This window comes from Triticum urartu, chromosome 2, assembly GCF_003073215.2.
Source record: "Triticum urartu cultivar G1812 chromosome 2, Tu2.1, whole genome shotgun sequence".
Taxonomy (NCBI): domain Eukaryota; kingdom Viridiplantae; phylum Streptophyta; class Magnoliopsida; order Poales; family Poaceae; genus Triticum; species Triticum urartu.
In genome coordinates, this window is record NC_053023.1 from 609,018,869 (window position 1) to 609,031,393 (window position 12,525).

Sequence of the window (12,525 nt, forward strand, 5' to 3'; positions counted from 1 at the left end):
GGCGCCCTAGACGGTTGGTGGTGTTCGAAGCTCAATCATTGTGGTGTAAAGCTCCGGGCAAGCGTCGGGGTCTCCAATTAGGTTGTGGAGATCGCCCCGAGCAATTTGACGGGTTCCGGTGACCGCCCCCAAGGGTTGCCAAAGTGTACGGGTTCGGTGACCGCCCCCAAGGGTTGCCATTTGTACGGGTTCGGTGACCGCCCTTAAGGGTCCCTTAGTGGAATCACGGCATCTGGCATTGTGCGAGGGCGTGAGGAGATTACGGTGGCCCTAGTGGCTTCTTGGGGAGCATTGTGCCTCCACACCGCTCCAAACGGAGATTAGCATCCGCAAGGGTGTGAACTACGGGATACATCGTCGTCTCCGCGTGACTCGGTTATCTCTTATCCGAGCCCTTTACTTATGCACTTTACTTTGTGATAGCCATATTGTTTCTTGTCATATATCTTGCTATCACATAGTTGTTTATCTTGCTTAGTATAAGTTGTTGGTGCACATAGGTGAGCCTAGTTGTTGTAGGTTTTGTGTTTGACAAATTAACCGCTAGGTTTATTCCGCATTTGTTCAAGCCTCAATCATAATTATTTTAAAGCGCCTATTCAACCCCCCCCCTCTAGGTGACATCCACGATCTTTCACTAAACGAACTAAAAAACACCTAACAACGGAGCAGGATCCTCCCTTCGGCCAGGGCTGGGTTCCACCGTTCCTCCATGGTCCTACACCCATCGGAGATGAGGTGGACCAGCGTCGATGCTACTAAAGGTAGAGGAATCATAAGTTTTTTCTTGGAAGAGGAGGCGGCGGGTGTGTCAAGCATACATGTCTGCCTATGTATCACTGAAGATGCTATGACCGAGAAACACACCACTTATAAGACAATTAAGTTTCGGGTGTAATTGGTATCTTCGCGATATTAATATATTCCCTTTATCAAAAAAAGTTGGTAAGGAAACAAAAACTAGAAGAAAACCCCGAAATATGAGCATCATGATCAAAACAAACTAAAAAAACCAACACCGCCCACATCACCATATGAGGCCGAAGTACTGGATGCCATTCCACTGTATCAGGAGCAAAGGTATGTTAGTAGCGGTGCAGGGACTCACACATTGTGATGTCAATGCTTCATGGCGATTCAAACATGTAGAAATTTGTATCTAAAATTGCAAAAATTCAACCATCATTTTCTGAAGTTGTGATGTCACATAACATCATAGCTATGTTTGTAGCACCGCCACTGCGGTTCATGCAAAACCACGTCACAAACTCTTGTTACATGGTAGCAGAGCACAATGTCCTTCCGTGAGATATTTCGTATTTTAGATTGTTCTTACATAACTTATAGAAAAGAAACATAAAATCCGAATAGATTGTGTCGTCCATATAAATTTTCGTGTAAAATCAAATCTCCTCTCTCACTTTCTCCCCCTCCCTCCCTCCTTCTCTGGAATTTGGCGTCCATGTTGCATTCCATCCAAAGGCACAATTACAAAGTTATGAGCTTTTAGGTCCCGTAGAAATCTGTTTGGCATTTAAATCTTAATTGTTTTCTGACTACTATAATTTTAAGTAAAATTTTCGTGTCATCTAAATTTCTGCAATCCAAGAGGCCATAATTTTTTCCTTGTTCGTTTTCGCAATGATGTCTAAATAGGGTTGCTCTTATTCACCCAGCGCGAAAAATACTACCCAAAACATGTGGTGGGCCAACGACCTCATGTGCTTGGGAGAACATTTATTTCGGTTTAGTTTATGCTCTTTTTTATTTCTATTGATCGTCAATACAAAATTATGAGCTTTGAGGTCTCGTAGAAGTCTATTTCGCATTTAAATATTAATTATTTTTTGACAAATTTAATATTAACTAAATTTGCCATGTTTTCTAAATTTCTACGATCCAGGAGGCCATAATTTTTCCATGTCAGTTTTCGCAATGATTTCTGAATAGGGTTGCTCTATTCTTCACTCATCGGGAAGAATACTCCCCAAAATGAGCAGTGGGCCAACGACCCATGTAGTGCTTTGTGCGCTTGGGAGGACATTTATTTCGGCCGGTTTATGCCTTTTTTATTTCTAGTGGTATTTTATTTCCTTGATTATGATTTTAAAGTGTTTTTATATTTCAAAAATATTCATGAATTTGAAAAATATCCAACGGAATTGGCATGCATGTTGCATCCCATCCAGAGGTAAAATTATGTGCTTTTAGGTCCCGTAGAAATCTGTTTGGCATTTAAATCTTAAATGTTTTCTGACAACTTTAATTTTAATTAAAATTTCCATGTTTTCTAAATTTCTGAAATCTAAGAGGCCATACTTTTTCCTCGCTTGTTTTCGCAATTATGTCCAAAATAGAGTTGCTCCTATTCTTGACTCATCGCGAAGAATACTCCCCAAAACCTGCGGTGGGCAAACGACCCATGTAGTGGCCTCCTGCGCTTGGGAGTTGGGAGGACATTTATTTTGGCCGGTTTATGCCTTTCTATTTCTACAGGTCTTTTACTTTTTCTTAAAAAAAATCCTTAGAGGCATCAATTACAAAATTATGAGCTTTGTGGTCCAGTATAAATCTTTTTGGCATTTAATTCTGTACTATTTTGTGACAACTTTAATTCTAACTAATTTTTGCAATCCAAGAGGCCATAATTTTCCACGTTGATTTTCGCAATGATGCCTGAGTAGGGTTGCTCCTATTCTTCACTCATCAGGAAGAATACTCCCCAAAATGTATGGTAGGCCAATGACCCATGTAGTGCTTCGTGTGCTTGGGAGGACATTTATTCTAGATGGTTTATGCCTTTTTCATTTCAACCGGAATTTATTTAAAAAAAATCCTGATTTTCTAAGTATTTGAACATTTTAAAAATATTAATGAATTTGAAAATGTTACCCCCCCCAAAAAAAAATTAAAATCTTCACATTTTAAAAAATGCTCATGAAATCAGTAAATTATAGAAACATGCAAAAATAAAAACCACCACTAATAAAACCAAAACAAATGTTGCACCCTGTAGAAAATTCCGGATGAATTTTAAAACAAAAAGAAACATGCCCTTAGGTTGTCACTTGTGTGGTGCGAGGCGAATAAGTTAAATGAACTAAGGCGCATGTGAGGCCGTGGTTTCGGGAGAATAGAAAATTGCTACTCCCTTCTGTCCATATTAATTGTCACTAATTTAGTACAATTTTATACAAAGTTGTATTTAACTAGCTACAATTAACATGGATTAGAAGGAGTACTAATAGGATGTTCCGCTCTCAATAGAAAAGTCTGTCATTTTCTTACTCCCTAGAATTAAGCCCATGAAACTAGCCCACCTTTATTGGGCTAACCTTCTGATTTTAACTAAATTTTCTATCTTTTCCAAATTTCTGCATTCCAAGAGGCCATATTTTTTCCTCGTTGGTTTCTGCAATGATGTCTATATAGGGTTGCTCTTATTCTTCACTCATTGCAAAGAATATTCCCCAAAACGTGCGGTGGGCCAACGACCCAAGTAGCACTTTGTGCGCTTGGAGGACATTTATTTCGGCCAGTTCATGCTTTTTTTAAATTTTCTACCGGTCTTTATTTTTTTCAAGGTCATGATTTCTATTAATATTTGTATATTTTAAAAATATTCATAAATTTGAAAAATATCCAGCTCCTTTTTTTTAAATGTTCATGAAATCTTTAAAGTATGGAAAAATATTAATATAAAAACCACCACTAATAAAACCAAAACAAATGACGCACCTGGTAGAGAACTGTGGGCGAATAAAAAAACAAAAGCAAAATGCTCTTTTTTAGAGAGAGAAAAGAATAACGCTCTTTTTTTAGAAATAAGAAAAACGCCTTTAGGTTTCAGTTGTACGGTGCAAGGTGAATAAGCTAAATGGACTAAGGCCCATGTGAGGTCGTGGTTTGGGAAGAATAGAAAATTGCTACACCCTCCAATCCATATTAATTGTCGCTAATTTAGTGCAACTTTTGGATCGGAGGAAGTACTATTTTATACAGTGCGCGTAGAATAGGAAATTCCGCTCTCAATAGAAAACTCTGCCATTTTTTGACTCGCTGTCCAGAATTAAGTTGAGGAAACTAGCCCACCTTTATTGGGCTAACCTTCTCTAGAAGGAAAATGGGCTTTACCTGGAGTGTTCACTCAAGTTTTTCTTGCAACAAGTTCTATGCAATCAAACCAAACCAGGTCCAAAAGGTCCGTCCCGTGTGTGACGGTTGGTTTCTTGTCTCTGGCGGAAGGAAGGGCGATCTAGGGTTTCATCCATCCTCCGCCTCAATCTCCCGTCGTCGGCCGGGTCGCTTTCTCCCAACCTTCTCCGCCTTCACCAGAAGCCTTTCTCGTGATCTAGTTCCCTAGTCCTGGTCTGTTTTCGTTCTAGTTGAAGAAGATGGAGAAAGTTGAGGGTTTGTTGCAGGGGTTGAAGCTGTCCGATAAGGAGATGAAAGGCATCAAAATCGGTTGGACAGGATCTGGCAAGGTCGGCGTTGCGGAACCACAAGCCATGGCTAAACTTCTATCGGAGAAACCGGTGTTTGTCGAGGCCATGGCAGAAACCTTGGGACGGATCTGGTGCCCGATCAGGGGTGTCGACTGCAATGAGGTCGGTGAGAATACTTTTTTGTTCACTTTCGGCCAGGAATCTGGGAAGAGGATGGCGTTAGACAATGGGCCCTGGGAGTTCGGGAATGATTTGCTTGTTTTTGAAGATTATATCCCAAGGAAGAGGATTGAGGATTACTCCTTTCAAACAATTTCCTATTATGGGTGAGAGTACTCCGGCTGCCGCTGGGTTTGATGACTAGGGAGGTGGGTGAAGTAATCGGAGCAGAGATAGGTGAGGTGATTGAGGTGGATGCTCGTCCGGATGGCAAGGCTGTAGACAAATTCTTGCGTGTGAAAGTAAGGCTAAACATAAAGATGCCTCTCATGAGAGGTTTCAGACTGGATGTTGGGGAGGAGAAAGACAAGAGAAACAAACAAGGGGTCTCTGTGGCAATGGAGGAGGATGAGAAAGACTGGTGTCCTTTTGAGTATGAATTCTTACCAGAATTCTGCTATGTCTGCGGTGTGATCGGGCATAGTGACAAAGCATGTAGAATCAGACTGAAGAAGGGGGGGAAACAACAATTTGGCCCGTGGCTGAGAGCCTATATTGTGAAACGTAGGGGGGGCGACGGTCGTTTATCTTTGGGCGGCCGTGGTTCGAACAGCAGGACCCTAAGTATGTGGAAAGGGAAGACTTCTTCGGGCATTGATGGGCCATTGTGGCGTAAAGAGATGAAGAGCCGGGCGGACATGGTGGGAGAGGAAGAAAATGGACAAAAGGTAAATCCTCCGAAGAAGAAGAATGTAGGCAGCTCAACGGAAGGCACACCGAATCAGATCACTTTTAACAAGGAGGGGGTTGTAACCAAAGCGGCAGCACAGAAAGGAGCTGCGGATGGGTTAGTTTTGGATCCCAAGATCATGAAATCTAGCCCGGAACAGTTTGCCGCGGCTACTGTTCAGTCTGATAAAATAATAAATAGTGCTGAGAAGAGACGTGGAGAATGTCCTACGGACAAGAATAGTGGGGGGGATCTCAGCGGTGGTACGTGTTCCGAGGCCATGCAGATGGAGGTTGTCGGCCAGTACATGGTGGTGGATAGTACTAATGGGAAAGGGGTCATTTGTACCGAGGCCATGCAAAACAATATTTTAGCAGCATCTGATATCCCCAATCTACAGGCACATGGGCAGCCCAGTGTAGGTACAGCTCTCGTGAACATGCATGTTACTAATGGAAAAGGCAATGTGAAGGGAAATGGGGGTACGTACAAAAAGCTCAAAGGGAGAAATTACAATGGTGGGTCTGGTGTGGTAGTCAGTTCAGTTGGGAAGAAGAGGGGAGCCAGTGGGGAGGACATGGACTGCGAGACAGATCTGAAGAAATACAAGTCTAGTGAACAGAGGAGTGAAGCGGTGACCGTGAACGACAGTAACGCGGGGCTAGAGGAGCAGCCCTGCGATCCGCGATGAAGATTGTCGCATGGAACTGCCGGGGGATGAGGAACGGCCCGACGGTTCGTAGTCTTCTGACTCTCCAGAAGAAGGAGGTCCCCGACATCCTGTTCTTATCGGAAACGAGACTGGATGAGAAGAGACTGGAAAGGTTCAGAATAAAATTGGGTCTCATGCACATGGTGGCTAGAAACTGTGATGGTACAGGCGGTGGTGTGGCCATGTTTTGGCGAAGAGGAATAAATGTGACTTTGAAGTGGAAGGGAAAGATGCACATTGACACTATTGTTATTGAAGATGATGGTTTCAAGTGGAGGCTTACTGGCATCTATGGTGATCCCAAAGACAAAGCAAACACATGGCGTCTGTTACGCACTCTTCATCATCAGGAGAAGCTTCCGTGGCTGTGTATTGGTGATTTTAATGAAATTATGTTTAACTATGAGAAACAAGGGGGTGTAGCACGTAGTCAGTCTTGTATGCAAAATTTTAGAGATGCCCTGTCGTATTGTGACCTAAAGGACCTCGGTTTCGAGGGTGATGTGTTTACTTGGCGTAATAATAATCATCGTGTTGATGGGTATGTTCGTGAAAGACTCGATAGGGCAGTGGCTAACCCTGATTGGTGCTCTCGGTTTCCGGGATATAAAGTGGTGAACGGGGATCCACAACATTCAGATCATAGACCTGTTATCTTGGACCTGGAGGGTGGAAGGACAATGAGGCGGAACAGTATGAGAGATCCAGTGAAAAGGTTTGAAGCAAGATGGTTAATGGAGGAGGACTGTGATGTTAGGGTACAAAATGCATGGGATCTGGCTAAGGCTAGGGGCATGTTGGGTGTTCAGGAATGCCTAAAGCTGGTGGTCGCTGAATTAGATGAGTGGAGCAGGTCGGTTTTGGGGGATCTAGCAAAGAGAATAAAAAAACTGAAACGAGATTTGGAGGAGTGCAGGAGGAAGAATCTAAGCCAGCATAATATTCACCATGAGCAAGTGTTGCGTTTCAAGTTGAGCCGATTAGAGGAGCAGCAGGACATTCTCTGGAAGCAACGCGCGCATGTTAACTGGTTGACCCAGGGTGATCGCAATACCAAATTTTTCCAAGCTTACGCGACTGAAAGGAAGAGAAGTAATACAATCAGACATTTGCGGAGGGAGGATGGCGTATTGGTGGAGGGAGAGGAGGCTTTAAATGCTCTTGTGACTAACTATTATTCTTCCTTGTTTACCTCTGTAGCAGGTTCTTCGCATGGTGATTTCATTAATATCATCAATCCTAAGGTCACCGAGCAGATGAATGAGTTCTTAATGGCTGAGTTCAAGGCTGAGGAAGTAAAACAAGCTTTGGATAGCATCGGTAATCTTAAAGCGCCAGGAGCTGATGGTTTGCCAGCCCTCTTTTACAAGAAATATTGGCAGCTGGTGGGTGATAACGTGGTACAAGAAGTACTGAATGTGTTTCATGGCGGCAGTATACCGGACGGATGGAACGACACCATCGTAGTGCTAATCCCAAAGGTAAAGAACCCAAGTAATTTGAAAGACTTACGCCCTATTAGCTTATGCAACATTGTGTACAAGCTTGTGTCAAAAGTTATTGCAAACCGGTTGAAACAAATATTGGGGGAAATCATTTCGGATAATCAGAGCGCTTTTGTTTCGGGGAGGCTGATTTCTGACGACACGCTGCTAGCATACGAGATGTCACACTTCTTGAAAAGGAAAAGGACTGGGGCCATTGGCTATGCAGCATTGAAACTGGACATGAGTAAAGCTTACGATCGTGTCGAGTGGGACTTTCTGGAGAGGATCCTACATCAGCTGGGATTTTGTGATGCTTTTGTGCAGCTTATTTCTAAGTGCATCCGTTCGGTTTCCTATAAGTTCAAGATAAATAATTCTTATACTGAGATGATTGTACCAGGGAGAGGCTTGAGGCAAGGGGATCCTATATCCCCGTATCTTTTTCTGCTGTGTGCGGAGGGTTTTTCGGCGCTGCTACAGCAAGCGGAGCAGGCGGGTAGTTTGAGAGGTATCCAGGTGGCTTCGACGGCTCCAACGGTTACCCATCTCCTTTTCGCCGATGATTCCTTGGTGCTGTTTGAGGCCACTGCTGAAGGTGCGTCTGAGGTCAATCATATTCTGCAAGCATATGAAGCAGGCTCGGGACAGATGATAAATCGAGACAAGTCATCTATAATGTTCAGTAGGAATACCAAGGTTGCTACAAAGGATGCAGTGATGCTTGCACTGGGGCTTCAACAGGAGACTACCGACGGGAAGTATCTAGGCCTTCCAATGTACGTTGGCCGATCTGTTTCACAGTGCTTCGAATATATCAAGGATCGTTTGTGGTTGAGAATACAGGGCTGGCTTGAGAGGTTTCTGTCAATGAAAGGGAAAGAGATTTTGATAAAGTCAGTGGCCCAAGCCATTCCGTCTTACGCCATGAGTTGTTTTGATCTTACAAAAGGGTTGTGTGAGGAGTTAAGTAAAATGATCTGCAAATATTGGTGGTCGCAGCAAACTGAGGAGGAGAAAATGCATTGGGTCGGATGGGAAAAAATGAAGCTATCCAAGGAGGAAGGCGGGTTGGGCTTCCGGGATCTATATTCCTTTAATATATCATTGCTCGCTCGGCAGGCTTGGCGTCTGATTCAATCGCCTGATTCGCTTTGCGCTAGGGTGCTGAAAGCTAAATATTTTCCTGAATGTGACATTCTCGCGGCTACTCCGATGGCCAACATGAGCTATACGTGGAGAAGTATTCTCAGAGGACTGGAAGTTGTAAAGGAAGGTTACATCTGGAGGGTGGGGACAGGAGAGAACATTAGGATTTGGTCTGACCCATGGATCCCGAGAGACCATTCCAGGCAGCCGCTGACTAGACAAGGTCCTCATCTGCTGACCAGGGTCTCGGAGCTAATTGATCCGGTGTCGTCTGCATGTGATGAGCAGTTGGTTCGACAGACGTTCATACAACCTGATGCAGAAGCAATATTGTCCATTCCATTCTGTGAGCAGCACGACGATTTTATCACTTGGCACTATGATACAAGGGGTCTGTTTTCTGTCCGCTCTGCTTACCGGGTACACACCGAGATGTGTAACAGACAACTAATCAGACCAAGGGGTGAAAGTACTGATAACTCAGCTTGGAAGAAAGCAGTCTGGTCTGGCATTTGGTGTGTGAATTGCCCTGGGAAAATTCATCATTTCATGTGGCGTTTTGCACACAATAGTCACCCGTTGCATATGAATATTGAGAGGAGAGGTGTTCAGCTTGACACGCGATGTGCTGTTTGTGCCCATTTGTTTGAGGATGGAGGGCATTTTTTCTTCCGTTGTAAGCATGTCAAAGCCATTTGGAGGGAGGCGGGTTTAGAGCAACAATGATGCATTCTAATGCAGGCTTCCACGCCGCTGGAAGTTCTAGAAAAGGTACTGACTATGCTAGAAAAGGATAAACTGATGATTACTTATCTGCTGTGGCGCTGGTGGTCAGAAAGGAATAGAATCAGACACGGCGAACATCGACTTATGCCCAGCTCCCTCGTAAGCCAAGTTTCAGAGATGATTACTGAATGGCAGCATACAAATATTTCAGAGCATAAGCCCTCTGCGAGAACAAAACCAAGTTGGAAAGTCCCTCCCGCTGATTGGGTGATGATCAATACGGATGCAACTTTTATTGCCGACAGTAGAATGGGAGGGTGGGGATGTATTGCTCGGGACGCGTCCGGTGATGTCTTGTTTGCTGCGGCGGGCAAGCTAACAAATATTTCTGAACCTCTGCAAGCGGAAACAATGGCCCTTTTGAAAGCATTACATTTGGCGGAGGATTTTGGAATGGGACGAGTTATCTTCAGTACAGACTGCCTGGTCTTAAGTCAAGCTCTCGGCTCAACTTCTGCGGATCGTGCAAGACTGGGGACTCTATTCCGTGAGACAAAGTTTCTGCTTCGTATGGGTTTTATTGAATACAAGGTTGTTTTTTGTCCCTGTGAGTGTAATGTGCCAGCACACTTGCTTGCTGGTCGTGGTGTGAGGCTAGAACCAGAAAGTCAACGTGGTTTGGCTCACTGGCTTGCCCTCTGATGTAATGGGTGCTGTGGCCGCCGATTTGGTCGAGCCCACTAGTTAATGGAATGCATGGTGTTCCATGTCAAAAAAAAAAACCAAACCAGGTCCAAATCAACTGGACGGCACGTTTAATTTTCGTAACGGCGCTCTGTGTTAATTGCATGGCACCGAAACGAACTGATGCCACGGACTGTGCCGACATGGCCCCAACAAGGCAACAACGACTGTTTGTCCTTTCAAAAAAAAAAACCGACGGTTGTTACGAATCCGAGCCTGGGAAATTCTGGACGAGGCGAGGCTCGTCGAATTTCACTGATACTTTGAAACGAGAGGCTCAAAGCATTCAGGTGCCCCACATCGACAATTCTGGATATACCTTCATTTCAGTGTGAAGCTCACGAACCTCGACATGGTTCTCAACTTCTCCGCTCGTCGCCGGGCCCAAATTCCAACCTGTCCGTGCAGACATCTGCGAGGCTGTGGCTGAAGCTGGTACTCAGCGTCAACCTCTGTTCATCAATGCGGCGAGACGGGTGACATGTTGAGCGGACCCATCGAATCCACTGCAAAATCCCAATTGGCCTTAATTCGAGAATTCAGCTGATCGGTCTGTAACTCAGTGGTCCAAGCGTCTCAAAAAATTTGATCCAAAAAGTGTTCCTGCATGTACAAATGAGCACCAGGAGCTATGAATGGCGTAGAGGAACTCGCCGGTCGGTAGACCGGGCCTTCAGTGTGAACGTGAATCTGTCATTCCATGCGCTCACACTCATAAATTCCTAGAGTGCTTCAAAAAAATATTTAGACTCTGTCTTTATTTATTTTATTACGAAAAAAGCATGAGAAGTTTGGGAAGGACGTTTGCCTGCTTTTCATGGCTCAGATGCGTTGTGCCACTCCGGCAGAGCGCTCCGTGCAAGGCTGTTTGGTGGCCTCATCTCCGCTCCATGGACGATGATGTCCTTGGGTTACGTCCATGACGCTCTTTGAAAACGAACTCGACGTGAAACTTAGGCCCGTGTTTGGTGTTGAGTGCACGTTCGGCGCAGACATGACACATCACACATCACCTTCCTTGGCCTCAAACTATGGAACGAGATCCTCTGACTTAGATCGATCTACTGCAGAGGGAAGTAGTACGCCCTGCGCCGTCCGTTGGCCATCCGATGGCAGGAACGTAGAACGGGCTCTGTCGCTCAGTTCGCCAGCAAAACTACCGGCCCATGCGGCCCAACGCGACGCAAGCGAGGGAAGTGAGGGGAAAAGGGCGCTAGAGGCCACAGAAAAAGGTGCAAGGATTACAGAAACGGCGGCAAAGTTCACCGGAAGGAGATCGCTGGCGCCCGGCGGGGACTGCTACTCTGCTCGCCAACGCCAATCTCAGGTAAGTCTCCACAGTCCTTTCTCTCGACGCTTAACACATGAATAAAATTGATCGACGTTCCAGCATCCCATTATTTTAGAACTTGATCATTTTTTCCCTTTTCTCATGGAAGAGCAGCCTGCTGAACTCTGATCAGGAACCCCTTTTTCTGATGGAAGAAGCAACCTAGGTGGAAAACGAGACTAACACAGCACACCATGATTCTAATTCCAATAAGTAAATTTTCCTGATTTTTTTCTTGTCCTCCTGAAGTTCGACACAGTGTGAAATCTGTAGTGATTCCCTGCATAGTAGTGAAATCTGTAGATTCAAGAGATACATTGTTGTCCTCATGTGATTATTTCCAAGGCATGGAGTAATACTTATGACTCATTACCATGTTCTGTATTTTGTAGAATTACCTTAGCACCTAAGCCCTGTTGGTCCCAATCACCACTACTGTTTGCTTATTCTCTTGTAATAATCTTTTTCCGAAGGTATTACTCCCAATATTTTCTATACACTTCCACAAGTCTAATGTTCATGTTATTTTTATATTACAGAGTAGTATTGCCTAGTTTCGTACCTCATGTTGGCATGGAATTCAGATGAGGTTTGGTCATTTTGGCTTACCTACAGTAGACAGAAAGGATTTGAAGCAAGAAAAAGGTATACAAATAAAAGGCTAAGAGATGGCAAGATTACATCATGTAGATTTGTTTGTGCAAATGAGGGTCTTCGATCAGAAGACAAAAGGGATTATTTAACAAGGTTCCCTCAGTTTCAATCATTTTAGAGAAATTGTAGTTTATGGTGCTGCTCTCATGTATGATGAAACATTTGCGTCCTTCAAGTGGTTGTTTGAGGCCTTTCTAATAGCTCATAAAGGGAAGGGGCCTAAAACATTTTATACAGATCAAGATGTTGCAATGGGAAAGGCCGTTGGGGAAGTGTTTGCAGAAGCATGACATGGATTATGCACCTTTCACATTATGCCGAATGTTGTCAAACATCTACGTTTAAGTTGCCGATCAGTTGCGTTCAATTCAGTTCTCTTCGATTCTACACAC

The 12,525-nt window shown here is 44.3% G+C and overlaps 1 long non-coding RNA gene across 1 annotated transcript; it reads left to right on the forward strand.

Moving 5' to 3' along the window:
* Positions 1 to 11,356: 11,356 nt before the first annotated feature.
* On the forward strand, positions 11,357 to 11,958 carry LOC125533776. The gene is made up of 2 exons (XR_007294354.1): positions 11,357 to 11,476; positions 11,594 to 11,958. It is a non-coding gene; the product is annotated as an uncharacterized LOC125533776 (long non-coding RNA).
* Positions 11,959 to 12,525: the final 567 nt, after the last annotated feature.